The following is a 16,827-nucleotide window of genomic DNA, read 5'->3' as shown; positions in this document are numbered from 1 at the left end:
TTGCCTCCCAGGATATTGCTCATTCTATCACTGCTTCCATCTAAAGCTGGTCTAACCCTAGCCATTTTTTAAAATTTTATTTATTTATTTATGACCAATTTAATTGTATCAAGCCAGAAATACTAGCGTTTTGCGCTGGTGCTGCTCCCTAGTGGGGAAGGGAAGCTGCTGGAAGATGGAGGCTGCAGAAGCTCAGAGCACAAGCTGTGAGGCAGGGCCCCGAGGACTGCCTCCTACAGCTCCTTCTGACCAGGTTTTGCCCAGCAAGGCCAGGCTGCTGTGTGGTTTTCTCACTGGCCATGTAACAGCTTGCACAGCCCATGAAGAGCAATAGCTTGTGGTTGTTACATGACTGTTCATTTCTGCCTGTGCCTGCTCGACTTTTAAAGTGTTTCTAACTTCTGCACACAATGTATAAGCACTGGGGTGGGCACTCTCACTAATCTGTTAGCTGTTTTAGCCTTACACTTTCAAGACAGGGAGTGTGTGAAACGTCAGAATGTGGATAACCTTGCCCCTTGAACGATGCCATCCCCTCCCCTGCTCAGGCATCATTGTTTGCAGAGCTGTGTGGGAGTCAGCTCTGGGGCCTAATCCATTTACAGCTAAACCTGAAGGGCAGAGAATGATTTGTTTTCAGCCAAGTTGGTTCCCCTTTTCAGCTGACCATTGAGATCTTGCAGAGCTATGACACAGGGCATTGGTAGCAAATAGCCAGGGTCAAGAAGAAGAAGACCACCACTTTAAATGGTTTCCTGCCTAAAACCATTCCACCTCAGCATCCTTGCTATCTCCTTAACTCTGAATACCCTGCACCCTGAATCCAGCTTCCCCTTTCTGTATATTCCTGTCTGTCTTCTCTCACTCAGCCACTCTAAACAGCTCACTCTTCCCTCAGTTTGGATCTTCTGCCTTCTCAGTTTAGACTTTATCCTCACACCAATGGCCTCTGATATGCAGTTCTTCTCACTCCTTTTCCAGTAAATTACCCACAATGGTTGAATATCACCAGCAATCAGTTGAATATCACTGATGTAATTAGCTGAAGCTACACTGCCCAATTTTTCTACTGCTGTCTATCACATACATCCACAGCCTTTTACGACATGAGAATACTTGCTCTTACTGTACCAACATAGTGAACAGTATGAAGAATTAAGGCCAATAAATGAAAAACAAACAAACAAACAAAAAACAGGTTACTGGGACAGACATCGGTTTATTGCAAAAAGATTTTGTCCTTGCCTCCACCAATATCTACTGATGATATAGACTGCTGATAAGCACCACGGAGAAATGAAGATACAGCCCTTAACAGCACATGGAAACTTTCAGCTGGCCTTCTCATCCTCCAAACAGTTTTAAAAGTCTGTTGCCTTTGAAAACTCAGGACTTGATCCAAAGCCCCGTGAAGTCAACAGACAGGATGCCAATGATTTCATAGTGTCTTGGATCTTGCTTGCATGTCCTGGCCCCCGGAGGAGAAGGGGAGGCAGGGTTGTTAGGGGAAAAGTGATTCTCATGATTCAAGAATTCTTTCTGGATTCCTCAGGGCGTGTCAGGTTAGCAGCCTGTCAGCAGCTGGGAAGTGCATGTTCTGAGTGCTGTCCTCTGCCATTACCCCCCACTGTTAATGGGATGAATGAAGGGTTTTCACTTCATCTTACTTATTCCATAATAGGTGGAAGTCTTCAATACCCCTCTTGAATTGTGAAGTCGCCACATGGTTTTCACCCCAAATGATCTCAGCCTGGTTAAACTGTTGTTGTCTAATAGATCAAAATACTGCGATCACTTCAGAGAGGGCTTGAGGAGTAGAACGGGGAGAGGAGACATCCACTGAAAATTCTTTTTGTTTTCTATTTCATCCTTAAGTCTAAGTTCAGAATAACAGCATCCTGTCTTCCTATTTTAGCGGCAGAGGCCAGTTCTGGATCATCAAAGGTAATTCCCAAGTTTGCGGCCTGCTGGCACTTGAAATCCCATTATTTTTTTGTCAGCACAAGCTCTTCACTGGCACAAGCAGGAAGTCTGTCTGTCTGTCTATCTATCTATCTATCTATCTATCTATCTATCTAATGCAACATATATAAAATATACATATACATATACATACACTATATATAGTTGTAAGAGTATGAGAACCAGACAACAAAGAAAAGAACAGGTTAAATGTAACAAATATGCTGGAAATGTTGGAGAGATATATGTCTTCTGCATGTCAAAGACTGCAATATCCTGAAAGACAATGGCCATTCCAATCCTATTTAACCTGCAGCAGGTAAAGAGAGGAACTAAGGCATGACTGGTGCAGGTGAATTAAACTATGAGCCAGGGTTTGTTCCATAATAAAAAGTGAATAGTGAAAGGACAAGTACTGGAGGAGGGGCAAACAAAGACTGTTTGAAGTCTCCAGTGTTTTTTTTGGAGGCAGATGCTGGTTCTTCCTGAAGCACAGGATCATTTGGAGTGCTGGCAGGAGGCTGGGAGCTCACAGCTTCCTGATTGTCCTCTTGACTCCTTGCTTTCTCAGGACCATTCTAATCTACAGCCAGAGCAGAGGAGGTACAGCTACCATGAGAAATGCTAAAGGATGCTGTGAACTGATAAACTAAAGAAAGCGGGTAGGCTCCATTTGAGAATTTGCAAAGAGATAGCTGAGAACAGAGTTAAATGTAAGGCCTGCCTGGGTCACGTTGCACTCTGTAACTGGCATGTAGCTTTGCACTCAAGCAGGAGGCACACATGGTCAGTGCTTTCCTTAGGTGGTGTTTGACACCCTTTGCTCTGTTCTTGCTTCAGTCCTTTGAGTTTATCCAAAAGAAGGGAAGGAGCATGTGTGAAATCATGTGCTGACACAGGCAGGGGCTAAATCCCACTTGACTGTGCCACTTATACCAATACTGGTGATAATACAGCGAGCAGGATCAGGCAGCATTGGCCACACCACATGCAGGCATGCTGGTGGGCCCACAGAAAGCAAAGATGAGGGTGTGTGAAAACTGAAGGCTACAGCCAGGGAGAAATGGCTAACTAGCAGAAACAGAGATTGTGGAGTGGGAAAGTGAAAATATGCTTGTGTGTGCGCGCATGGGTAATGGGTTGCACATGTGCAGCCTGCTCTGCTCTGCGTGTGAGGGAGAGATTGGCCTGAGCCTTCAGCATTTTGAATGACTTTTTTCTGCTTTTGCCAGCATGGGAAGGCTGCCTCACACTGCTCACCACATTGCTCTCCCCCTCTCTTGCTGGTCAAGTGATGCTGCTAATGTTTCAGCTGCATCCATCTAACAAATGTGAATATTTAAAGCTGTTAAATTGATGGGCTGAGTAAATGGGATTAGCTCTGTGTGCCCAAGGGGGAGCGCCACTGCTTGCACAGACTGATAGGAAGACAAGAGGGAAGGCTGATGAAGAGAAGATTGCTTTCAAGCCTACAAGAATATGCTATATGGGAGGTACACAGATAGCTTCCAATCTGCTGGTGATTGGATTAGACATGCTCTTAAATGTGAAGTGCCTATACAAGTCTGAGGCTTAGCTGGTGCCGGTCTGCTGAGGACCTGCAGAGGTACTCCTGTAAGAATTGCTGCCACCCCAGCAGGCTTTGGAGGCGTCTCACTGTCAGGGGACAGAAAGCTCCTGCTGCTGGGCCCTGTCTCACCCACCGTCTGAGGCATCAGATCTTTAACCCATTCCCAGTGAAAGCTGAGATCCTTTGCCTCCATCTGTTCACATGACATGGCTTTACAATTGGCCATGCAGCATACCAAAGGAAAGCGTGAAGTTATCTCTCACTGCACGGTAGAAGGAAATCTCCCTCTCCCTCCCTCTCCCTCCCTCTCCCTCTCTCTCTCTCTCTCTTTCTCTCTCTCTTTTTTTTTTTTTTTTTTTTTTTTCCAGATGAAGAATTTGAACGTCTTTCATGGTCTGTTTAAAACATAAAGTGGTTTCTTGACACATTTTTTGAAGCCATGCTTGTCTGGGCATTGATTATTGTCACTAATAACAATGTGAGCTAAGAGCTTTACCTTTTCCCTAAGCTTCACTAAAATCTCCCAGAACTTTGACTGCTTTTTATTATGAAGTCAGTTTCAGAAGCAAAACAGTAATAAAAAAGGTTACACCTGGCCCATTCTGTAGGATACCATGAACAGTTTTGGGTGGCACATTTTTTAGATTTATAGAAAAATAGCTCCCAATATTTTTAATTTGGGGCAGAAAAAAAAAAAAATCTGATCAAAAATGTTTTGTCTGAGTGGAGAAAAAATAGAAATAATCTGCCAGCTGCAAATCTTTCACACAATGCACAACTGTGATAAGTGGGTTTTATTGCATGAATATTATCCTTTACTGATTGTCGAGTTAAAGAGAAAATATTAGTGAGGAAAACCTTGTTTTATACATATTTTGACAATGATTAGGAAAAAAACACTCTGATTTCCATGTGTTCATTCTTAGTTAAACACTGTCATTGTTTTTGAAGCAGATGCTTGCCCTGATATTCTTTAAAGGTAAGAGTTATACATCTTTATTTTCTTTTCTTTTTCCTTATTTTTGTTTGTTCTGGCTGGAAATCGCAATATCTCACCTGGGAGGTTTACACTGCAGCAATAATTTGGATCAGCAGAAAAAGCTCAGAATAATACAGGAAGGACCATGACCTCTGTAGTTCATTGAACAACTTAGTCCCATTGCAGCCAGGGAGAAAAAGGAACAAAGAATTGATTTGACCTCAAGGAGTGAGTTATGGAGCAAGAAGCTAAGCCCAGATGTCAGTACCAACTTCTAACCTACAGCTCCAGTTACTCATCCTGGGTTACAAGCAGCTGAATGCACAAGGCAGGTAGAACAATGTGTTATGGGAACAGCCAAACAGAAATGCAGCATTTCTCTCTGTGGGAAAGGCCTGGGCTTTCTTATCATCACTGGAAAGCTGACTGAGAAATAAATCTAGACTTCAGGGAGATACTCATGTAAGAATACTATCTATCTATGTGCATAAATAAATGTGATATGATCTCTAAAATGAGATGTGATCTATTGAATAGGATGTGATATATAAAAAACATGCTACTAGAAATAATATAATTAATAGAATGTGAGAACTTCCAATTATAAAGTTTCTTGAGTGACCTGAAACAAAAATAACACTCCATTCTACTTCACCACTACCCACTAGCAATCACATCACAGTGAACCCTCTCAGATAAGGGATACAGGGGAGGAATATGCTGGCCTGGATGCCCCCCAGGCCCATGGCAGCTGGGGAGGTGACACTAGAACCTCTCAGCTGTAGAGACCAAGTTTCATTTTGCTGCCCTAAGGATGAAGGGCTCACTTTTTGTGTCCATGGCTAACACATGTTGCCCCAGAAATTACTTTGTGCTGAATGACAGATGCACTTTCTCAAATAAGTCAGTAATTTACAAAAAAAGAAGGGGAAAGGATGTTAATCTGATCCCTGTGTGCAGTACCCTGTGTACATCAATGGGTGTTAGATACCCCGTTTCCACGCCACGTGGGTGCCTGGACCTTCCAGGATCGTTATGCTGGAGTAGAAGGGAAGGTAGAAAGGCAGGGAGCACCAATCCATCAATCAAAACACACGGCGTTAATTCTCATCACAGACCAACTTTAGAGCAGTAGAACTGGGCTCAGCTCATCTCTTGCTCCTGCTTTATGGCTAAACCTGAATCCAACCTGATGTGTTTTATTTTCCCAGACATTGTCATTTTATGTTATAATACTTCAGGCCCATTGCTCACTGTAATTACAGGTTGAATCTAGGTGTGCTATGGTCAATGGTAGATTGATGGTAGCGCTGTCAGGAAAAGCTTGTCTCTTGCAGCTTCTCCACTGATTAGGTCTCTGTTTCTGAGATCATGAATTATCTCCCTGGTAATTCAGGAGCTGTGGTGATGACATGTTTGGCTGTGCTGTTTTCCCGTTAGGCATGGAGGTATCTCTAATGTTCCTGATTGTATTAGCTTGTGCTTGAAATTGAATGCAGCCATCTAAGCATTCCTCCTCCTGTCCTAGGGGCGTGTGTATATCTGATACCCACAGACATTTCTCTTTATTTTCTTCCTTATTCTTCTCCTAGGGTAATTTCTCAGTCACCACCTTCATACCATTTCTCTGGCAGTCTCCACCATTTAGACACATCAACTGCATTTACTCCCTTTTAATTCAGCACCTCCAGCCATACAATTGTGGTCAAATTCCCAGACCACTTACATTATGTTGTGCATTGAAGTATATTTGGGGATCAAACAAGGCCTCTAGTCAAAACCTGAAGGTTTAGAGTGTCTGCCCTCCAGGGAGGAAGCAGACTGGAGCAGTACCCCAGCTCTCCCAGCCTAGGATCACAGCTCTCACCCTCATGCCCTAGAGCTGTGTCCTGTGCCATTGAACCACTACGTACATCAGGCTTTTTCAAATTTTCTGTGTAGCAGGCAATGACAAACCTCATCTTCTTCTGAAGAATAACTGGATATTAATATGCACTCTTTACATGAGATGAAATTCTCCTCCTTCACCACCATCCTACCAAGTTTAATTTTAATTGATTAGCTGTTAGAACTGAATAAAGAAAATTGATACTTTCTGCACAAACTTGTGTTTCTAAGCACACTTAGTCTTGTTCTTCACAACTCAAAATAGTTTTTAGCAGGTCCTTTACCATCTAAAAATTCTTGTTCACATCCAACCCCATCTTTATTCAGCTGACTTTTACATCTCTTAAAGTCAGCAGTAAAATCCTGCCACTGTCTTTCATGGCCTTTTGTAGGTTTATTCTCTTACTTATCCTTTCCTCCCCAAAAGCGGATTCTTATCATATCTTTCTAATACATCTTTCTCTTTCTCTCTTACAATGGTACCTGTGCAATTTGCTCCAAGGAGAAGCAGATTTCTGAATCCACCACAGTGATTCATCTCTATCATTGCAAGACTCTCCTTAAAGGGAAATGTCCTTGGTTCTTCCCACGGAAAGCTTTCCTACCATGGGGCAACATTTGGAAGTCTCCAGAAACTCATCTCTGTGCTCTATAATCTACATCTTAACACATGCTTGTGAAGCTACCTACTTCAATAGCAAATTATCTTTTTGGAAAGGAATCCATTGGGGTTGGGGGGAGGCAGTCAATGGCATTGTTTGCTAAATTTTCCCTCCGGCCATGGCAGCCCAGGGAGTGGCTTGTACTAAACCACAGCCCACGCGAACATTTGGCAGCAATCCTCTGGATTTACAGGATTCCTTCTAGATTTCTTCTTGCTGTTCAAACACCCTTCAGAGTATGTCACTGTGGGCCTCCTTAGTTCTTTAAGACTATTTATAGTGTTAAGAATAACTCTACGTAGACACAGAACTGCATTCAACCACATGGCAATAGGCAACAAAACTACTCTGTCTTTGGAAATGAGAGCAGTTTGTGAGTCTACTGAAGTTTAACGCTGCTGAGCAGACAGGAGACATCCAGGGTAGACATGGCTACTATAACTCCAGGATCACTACAAGCAGTTTTCCCACTGTTGTTGTCTGGCTGCTCTGGTAGGAAGCCATTGGAAGTAGGAAGTGCACTGGGCTCAAAGAACAGTAGTGCATTAGTGTGATATGTAGTTGATGTATCAGAGAGTTGAGAACAAAGGATTTCTGGATTAATATAAACTCGTACATTGACTCCCATGACCTTGACCCTTATTACATTTTTGCCTGTGTTTACTTGCCTGTGTTATAAGCATAATATTTATCTACCTTATCCCATCACTGTAATGTTTCATTGGATAAGGTCTGCACAATGTCATGCAACTGCAAGTTATTGTAGGATGGAGGTGGGAGACAGTAAAATGCCATTGAGATCAAAGAGAACAAGTGGCCAGTCTCAGTAGTGGTAAGCTGCCAGGGTAACTGCTGATTCATGTCTGTTGAAAATCTGACCTCAATGAAACAAAGGTGAAGAGCAGCAGAAAAGGAATAAAGGAAAGCAGGATTCCTTCAAGGGAAGGAGATGACCATGTTCAGATTAAATAATAAATAAACAAACAAATAAACAATATATGTACTTACCAGAAAAATAAAAGACAACAAAAAATAAAGAAATGGAGAGGAAGAAGAAAAACCTCAAGCTTCAGAAAACTATCAGGAGATAGCATGGATAGCTCAGAAACAGAAGACATTAGAAATAGGGAAATGGTGGAAAGTAATTAGCTACAAAAGATATTTCATACTGATGGTCCTTCAGAGCAGGAATTATTTTATATTGTCCTTGTATAGAGTCTTATGCAGCAGGGTCAGGTTCTGATGTGGCTCTCCAATAATAACATAGTGCAAATGAAATAATAATTGTCTTCTAACATTCAGTAGCCACATCACCTAATTGTAATCACTGGCAGAATAATATTTATGGTAATTTACCTTATCTATACATGTGAGTTTTGTCCCTTAACAGCTGATTTGTCATCACAGATGCTGAGAAAGATCTTGAATGAGTGCTTCATTCTCTGTTGTCCATTTAATAAGTAGACACACTAAATTTTATTATCAAATCATTAGGGAAAAAGAGTTAAAATGCCTTCAGAATGTGTATGTGACCTTCTAATTACCAGGAATCAAACTAACTACTGGACTGAAAGCATACTTGGTGCAATTGTCCCTTTAAACTTCAGGGTTTCTTGAAATGGTAGTGGTAACACTACATAAATACTGAAATAATTTTTTCCAATATTTACTAAGGTGAAAAAAAATAAGGTAATGCATTGTGGAGAGCTGCATCACTCTGGAAGTGTTTCCTTTCAATGAACATTCCAGAGACCTTACTTTCTCCTGACACTTAGACGAGATTCTGGAGTAAGGGAAAGACACATGCAGTGAGAATTCAAAAATGTTTGCCTGGTTTTAAAAAGCCCCTTACGTGTCCAAATTCAACTGTGCAATTCCACACACCACTAGCGCAATTCTATTGCATCTCCCACTGGTCTCAAATTAATCCTGACAGAAAAAGAAAAAAAAAAAGAAAAAGAACAGATTTCAGATAACATTTACCATTTCTCAAAATGCCATTCTGCATCACTCCTAAGATGAGAACAATGTGACTTAACTCAGCCACCTACACCTATCTGCCCACAGATGTTCCAGGTATTGAGAAAAGCTATAGGGCCAAATTTATGAGGGTACTTAATCCACTAGGTGACTGCTGTTAGAAATCTGCACCTGAGTGAATCAGACTTTACTCAGGCAGTTATTCTTTAACAGTAATTCAAATGCATCAGCAGAACAAGTTGGTTTATCTTTTTGTTAGGCTTTGACCCACTGAAACAATTACACATTTCATCATTACACATTTCATCATTATTTTCAATAGTAATAGCCACAGAATATGTTGTTTCATGGCATCTTCTATTCATAGAGCTGTTCCATTGTCCAGTACCAACACCTGGAGAATGATAATTTTTCACATTACATAATTAAGAAAACTGACACCAAGCAGGATTAGATTACTGCTGTAGGATGCACAAAGTATTTAAGAGAGGTGTGGAACAGTTAAGCTTACTCATTGTAATCTCAGGCAAACTTGTCCTAAAATTCCTTCCTGTAACTCATCAAGCACCATCTTAATTAAACATCTCAGAGTTTTCTGCCACCATGCCTTCAGTGTGGCAGAGCCCAAAACTGTAAAGCATGTTTATATGTTTTTTGTTGTTGTTGTTGTTGGTTTTTTTTTTTTTTTTTTTTTTTTTTTTTTAAATATGGTTTGGCTTAAGCACAAAATTAAATTGTTTGGTGAGCTGGGTTTCAGGTTTCCTGCCACGTCTTTGGGAAGGGTAGGCATTCAAGCAGTACTGCCTCCACTTTGCTCAGAAATGCTGCTTCCTTGAGGTGACCTCAGTGGGAAGCATTGCTCTCCACTGGCCAGACCAGATGGCTGAAAGGCAGGAGGCACAGCAGAGCTTTGCTGAGTACCCCCAGACGTTGTTGAGTCACCCTTCACTCGCTGTGTGGATCCCTGCCAACTGGCCACCTGAACTGCTCAGGCATTTTCCTAGCCAGGCACTGCTGCCTCCTGCATCTCAGCCTTCACATACCAAACTGTTTGCAAGCATGTGAGTAATGCATGGCATTCCTCCGGTTAGTCCTCCCAGCCCTCCTCCCCCCCACCACCCCCCCCCCTCCAGTTTGCTGGAACTGAACTGACACTGAAAAGCTTTTGCAGTAGGAGGAAATCCTTGGAGATCCTAGTAGAGGTTCCTTTGGTTCAGTGCTGTTAAGAACAAAGAGGCTGAGTGCTATTTCTGTTCCTGGCAGGGCCCCAGATTTGCACAACATAAAGCAAGTCACTTAAACTTTCCATACATTTTTTTCCCTTTGGGTAAATTCAGACAAAGTATCTCACCATAGTATTGGGAATTCTGTGCTTTAATATCAGGGCAGTGCTTCAGACTTTTCTGAAGGCTGTCACTGAAACATGAGCTGCTACCCATACCATGAGTTATGGGAGACTCACATGGCTCATGGGTAGAGCACTACCTTCCCAGTACTTCTCAGAAATGATTCTGGTGCAAAAACAGTGAAAACTGAGATCAGAACTTGGTGTATCACATTTTCTCTTCCTTCTTCTGAGCCGACATTAAACAGTAGCACTCCAGATTGTTCTGTCTTGTTGCCACTGCTGGAGTCCCTGTGGTTTTTAATCTTCAAGAAATATTCCTCACTCCTCATGCAACCATGCAACTCCCAGGGTAGATATTTAGATGTATTCCAGTTACCTACATGTGCCTAAATGTCTTCAAATTCCTCTACTTCTCAATATGTCCAGGTCTCCTGAAGTCTAATCTGTTCAAGTTTACAGTACACAGGAGTCTTTGGCTAAATAAGGAACCCACGTCTGCTCACAAATCCTACTAATATGCAGCTCTCTGGTACCTGTCACAGAACTGCCCATCTCCTGCTCCTCAAATCCCCACTTGCGCATTCATATAACGCCCCAAATTGCATTTATTTCCTTCTGCTATATCACAGTGGAAACTCGTGTCTATTTTTCTCCCTGGAGTCCCTCAGGATTGAATGCTTTTCAAGTTTCATTCTCCCACTAAATAGTTAGATTTCTGAGTATTTTCTCCCAGATGTAGGACAAGCTTCTTTTCTACTAATCATACTTCCAGCTCTTGCTGTATTCTGTTCATACCCATCACTGTGAAGTTGTATAATCTGCCAAAATTTTGATCTTCTTACTCATATCATCTAGCAATTACTTGCAGAAGTTGTTTCAGTAGCTCAAAGCTGTTTTTGCATATCCATTCTGCACTGTAAGAGGCACCAGCACAACCTTGCAGTACCGTTTATCCACACACACTCCTTTACAGATATAGACACAACCAATTTTAAGAGCAGACCCTCTCTGACCTTTATCTGACTCTGGTATGTTCTAAGTACGACCCCTTGCACAACAATTTTCAGTTCCATGTATGTATCTGTCTACCTAGTCAGACTGAACTTAGTTTTCACATCACTTCCAATACAAACACCATTTCAAGGCTCTGTCTCTCCTACATCTTTTTTCACTAGTTATGTGGGCAGGTTTGGGCAAGTTTATCTAAAAGACCAAGGTTTTTTAAATTGTACTTTAATTACATGAGTTTCATGTTCTTTTAAAGCACTCAGTTGGGTGAGACTTTTGTTGGGATTCATTAAAGGAGAAATAAGTCCATACACATTTTTGTAGCTAGCCAAAATGCACAGGGGCTGGTTTTATGAGTAAATGTTCTCACTGGAACAGGCAGCAGGACAGAAAGAGCATACTTGAGCTCCACAGCATTCTGTCTCTTATAAAATGAAGGTCAAAACTTGAGGGGTCCTCAGAAATGAACAGTCTGTATCATTTCCTTGAGGCAACACTCAGAGATCAGTTCTCCCTTTCCATATGTGAGTGCATGTCAGGCACCGTGGCTCATTTTATGACCTGCAAAGTGACTGCATGCCTCAGTATGGAAGGGCAGGGGGTCAAGCCCTTAGTCCAACACTGGCCAGCTGGCAACCCTTGTGATTCAGGTAGCCTGTGGGAAAGCTTGTACAGCCCACAGGGACTAGGTCTCTGACCCCTTTTTCTTTCTTGCTTTTTGTTGAACAGGTTCTCTCCCACATCCTCATAGGTCTCTAGCACAGTCCAGGCAGGCCCTCATACAATTGGCAGGCTCTGATCCAGGTACAGTGTGTGAGTGACACAGAGCATCTTGCATCTGACTGCACAAAGGAGCCATCAACAATTTACATAGAACAAGTTGGACCAGAGAACTTTCATCTCAACACAGCTGTCCTTGTCCAAGGTGAGGTGGATTACCTTCTCTCACCCTGTGTAGTTCCTAAATGCTGCATCTTTCTTGCACAGGCAACATCCTTATGATAGAGAGACTTTCATCCATTTTTTGCTTGAAATGGCATGAAGATGGTTTGTGGAGACTCATTTTCAGATCCCTCTCAAAGCATTTGCCACATTATTTGGTTACAGTAAGAGCTTTCAGCTCTTCTTAACTTCCCTATTCCCCTGTACAATTTGTCCTGTCAGATGAGATGATGCAGAATGCATGTCTCCAAAACGCAAGACAGATCCATCACCTCTTTTCAGACACACTCCAACTTCTGCAGGAGCATCAGTAGGAATGTTGGGTTAAGGTATTTACAGCAAACAAATGAAAGTGTTTGGAGGAGCGAAATCAGGGTTCCTTTGAGACAGACTTTTAAGGTACAAGTACAGGAACACAGATAAATTTGCAGTGCAGCTCTTCCTCTGCAGCAAATACACATATGCATGCTTTCTCTGTTCACTGAAAAAGCAGCAAAGCTGCATTGCCATCCCAGGGGGTTGCACTGGGATAAAAGTCTGGCCTCAGATAGTTACTGCTGAAGCACTTGGAGCTCACCCTCCACCCCCTGCCTGGAGTAACCACTTTCCCCCACAAGAACCCCTATTCCCCCTGTGCCGGTCCATCCTGCCCTTGCATAGGGACACTCAAAGGCAGTGTGGGGCTCGTAGAGACCCTCGTAAAGCTTGGCAAAGCCGCGCAACAGGGAGGAGAGGAAGAGGAGGAGGAGGAAGAAGAGGAGAAGGAGGAGGAGGAGGAATAGTCCCCGGGAGGGACGCCCAGCGGGCGGTGGCACCCAGCAGAGGGCAGCGATGCCCACGCTAACGCAGCTCCTGCTCGCAAGTCGTGGCCCTAATGACCCCCTCCCCCCTCCCAAAAAAAAAAAAAAAAAAAAAAAAAAAGCACCTGCCTCTAGGCTGACAAGGAACCTGCACACCTAAACCTGCTCTCCTTTGCTCTGCAGCTGTAAGGGAGCCGTACGACCACCTAAGCTGTTAGGTCTGCTTGTGCTTTCCCACCTCTCACTGTGGGACCTCCTGCCATTTAAATAGCCGTGCACAAGAAAGCTCTGGGATGAGGAAACACAGTGGGAGCATTTCCGAATGCCGTTCGCATTCAGGGGAAATTGGTTTTCTCAGAGAAGAAATAAAACCATGACCTAGTGGTTAATGTACACGCAGAGGAGTCAAGAAGTCAATTCTTATGTGGTTTGAACTGGTTCATTCATATCCAATTTAAACAGAAAGGGGAGGGTGGCTCATTTTCTGCTCAGTTAATCAAGAGACTGCAGAAGCTACTTGTTTTCCTCTGGGGATATTGATAAATGCTGGATTCAGCCCTATTGAACTAAATTGGTTAAATTGTTCCCTTCCATTAAAAGTAATTTTAAGAGACCCTTAGGTAAAATGGCTGAGGCAGCAGTGCTAAATCCCTGAAACTTAAGTCCATTTGAAATATGATTCCAGCTCTGAACCACACCTGATTCCAAACCTCAAGACTCTATTGTGTTCCAGTACAGACAATTGGCCTGGCACTTACTGGTATATTACATATGAATATCATAATATGCAAAACTTGCCTAGAGAAGACCCCAATATGTTTTTCTAAAATTGAAATTATCCCTATTAAGTCCAGGACTTCAGAGGTCTCTGTTGACCTAAATTATTCTGCAATTTTCTGACTGTATGGCCCACATCCTACCATTCATATACACACCATATTTTGCAGGAAAGAGCTAGTGAGAATGACCTTCAGCCATTTCAAACACTTGAACACTTGTGCTGTGTCTCCCCATGCTTACAGCGCAGCCAAGGAACAGTTGAAGACTATTTCTCAGCCTAACAACTCTGTTAATACAAGGTTTAAGAAGTTCCTTTTGGGGTAAGGCAAGAGGAGCACAAGGGAAGAGCAGATAAACAGATCATCTTGAGATTTTCAGGGGATCTGTAATAGAAGAAGAGGAAGCAGAAGACCCACAGTGTCCCAAAGCATATAAGCACAGTTATCCCTTCAGTGAGACTACTCACAGTGCTTAAAGCTAAGCACAGGCTTACATCTTTAGCTGGATGAGAATCATATGTCATATTCTAAGTGAGGATCTTGGAGTGTTTCTACAATCCTTAAAGAATGACTTGTCATGAGAGCCAGGTAAGCATTACTTTCCTCTTGACAGAAGCAGGAATAATTAAGATCTGTTTTGTGGTCTTTTAACTACAATCCACCTTTCCTTAGAAACTATAACCTGGAATAATAAATGTTTAATTATAGGTAAAATATTGTGTTTAAAAAGATTATATGAACATTTGTAGGTCATGGAGTACCCAATAACTCATCCATTTTCTTCTATTAATATCAGCTGGTTTTATAAAGGATTTTTTTTTTCCCCATAAACCTGACCTCACTTATAAGGACAATCACATGCAAAGCAGCAGAAGTGATCAGTAGACCAAAGTAAACTGATTAAATGAACTGATGAAAACTGGGTTCTAAATTCCACTATATTTTCTTAAAAGCTCCTCCTCTTGGAGGCATATGTGAACAGCTTACTGTGAGTTGTTATAGAATCACAGGACCTTATTCTCCTTTCACATCAGAGTAATTCTGAAGTAATTCCATTAAAGTGAGCAGAGTTACACTGATGTGAGATCACAATCAGTTAGAAATGGAAAATTCCTAATAGCTTATCCAGTTCATAACCCTAGGGCTAGAGTACAGTTACTCCTTGCACTAAAACCGTGTTTAATTCCTTAAAATATGAATAGTGGAAAATGGTGTTTGGGAGATGTTTTGGTCATTTGGTGGGGTTTCTTTAATTCCTCATCCAATTATTCTCTTGGGAAAATTTTTGGTTTTGACTGAAAGCCAAAACCTCAACTACATTGCTCAATAAATGAAATACAAAATGAGGTAGATTGGCCATATTACGACAATGTAATTCTGAATGCCTTGTGTGCCCTTTTTCCACTACTGGTTGTAGATCACCATTAGACTAGTGATACATGGAAGCTTAAGAGAAGTTATTGTAAAGGGAAAGCAACATGGCAATCCTAGACATCTTGGTGTATCACCTCTAGCGTAGAATTTCTCATATGCCTTGTTAGAACAAAGGTTGCACGGAATGCATTATTTTGTTAGAGACACTTGTGTATTTCAGTGAAGTGTCTAAATATTCTGAAGCATGAAGGTGGTTTTTCACTAAGTCCACTCTGCTTGAAACTCTTCTTCCTCCTGAAGAGTAATCTCAACAGAAACATTTTAACCAGACCTCATAGTGAAGTCATTTCAAACAGAAGAAAAACCCTCAATTACATCTTAGGATTGATTATATATAGCTATTTCATTACTTTCATACATGATGGTTTATCCAATGTACTTGACACAAGTTTGCTGCAGGAGGGAAGCACAGCTTTCCTCTCTTCCTGCTTGCTTAGCACTGGAGAAGTTTGCTAATAGACGTTGCTGTAGAGGAGCTTGGGGCGTACCATTGTAGCATGTGCTGCTTCCCTCTCCTGAAGAGAACCCTACCGGCTGCTGCAGAGGAAGCTACTGAATTCCAAGCTTGACAACAGCACTCCAACTACATAATTTGCTTTGTTAACTGGGTTAACAAAGGGTTAACACAGGTTAATAGGCACAGAATTAATAGACACAGAAGTACTCAATTACTGGGTTTGACTTCCAAAACTGCTGGTCACCTCTGGCTCCAGCATTGCCACTTCCCAGCATTTCACTGCAAGTCTCATGGTTCTTGTAGCTCAAGGGAAAGAGCTGATGTGAAAAAGATAGTGGTTCTAGCTAGTTCAGGGACACAAACCTACTCTTACAATATTATCATGTTGATACAGAGGAAGGTTTCCATGCAGCTGGGGCTTCTGTACATCACAAAACCACGCAACCATGATAGCAAGCATTCCTTGATGCTGTTGGGTAAATGCTTTACCTGAACATCTGATCCTTCCTGTTACAGTAGCATGCTTCTAGCCCTTTGGTGTGTGGAGAACTTGCCCACCTCCAAATGATAAGTGCATGTAAAACAGAATGCACCATCATCAAAACAATGAGGTGCTGGCACAGGTGATGGAGCAGAGCCACTAGGGTAAGAACTCTACCTACCTGTAAGATGAGATTGATGTTGTTGTAAAGAGGACTGCATAATATGGTTAACTGCCACAAGAGGAGTGAAATCATTTGTGCATTCATCTTTTGTCCTGTATGCTCATGAACTATAAAATTATTAAGTCATGTGATTTCTAATCAAAACCTAACTGGGAAGACTGACTTGGGTTGAAAAATAAAATTGTTACCACAGAGCAAATTGAGTTGTAGACTTTACAAATCAGGCCACCTGCTTAGATGCTAAACAAGGTTTCACAAGTTTGTTTTTTATGAATGAAACACTCATCTTACACCTTTATAAGCTGGGGTCTAAAATCAATCTGCTTGCAAAAGCCCTTGCTAAAGCGTGTGAGA

This window comes from Anas acuta, chromosome 1 (assembly GCF_963932015.1).
Source record: "Anas acuta chromosome 1, bAnaAcu1.1, whole genome shotgun sequence".
Classification (NCBI taxonomy): domain Eukaryota; kingdom Metazoa; phylum Chordata; class Aves; order Anseriformes; family Anatidae; genus Anas; species Anas acuta.
The sequence above is the reverse complement of the archived record's forward strand: the minus strand, read 5'-3'. Positions refer to the sequence as shown.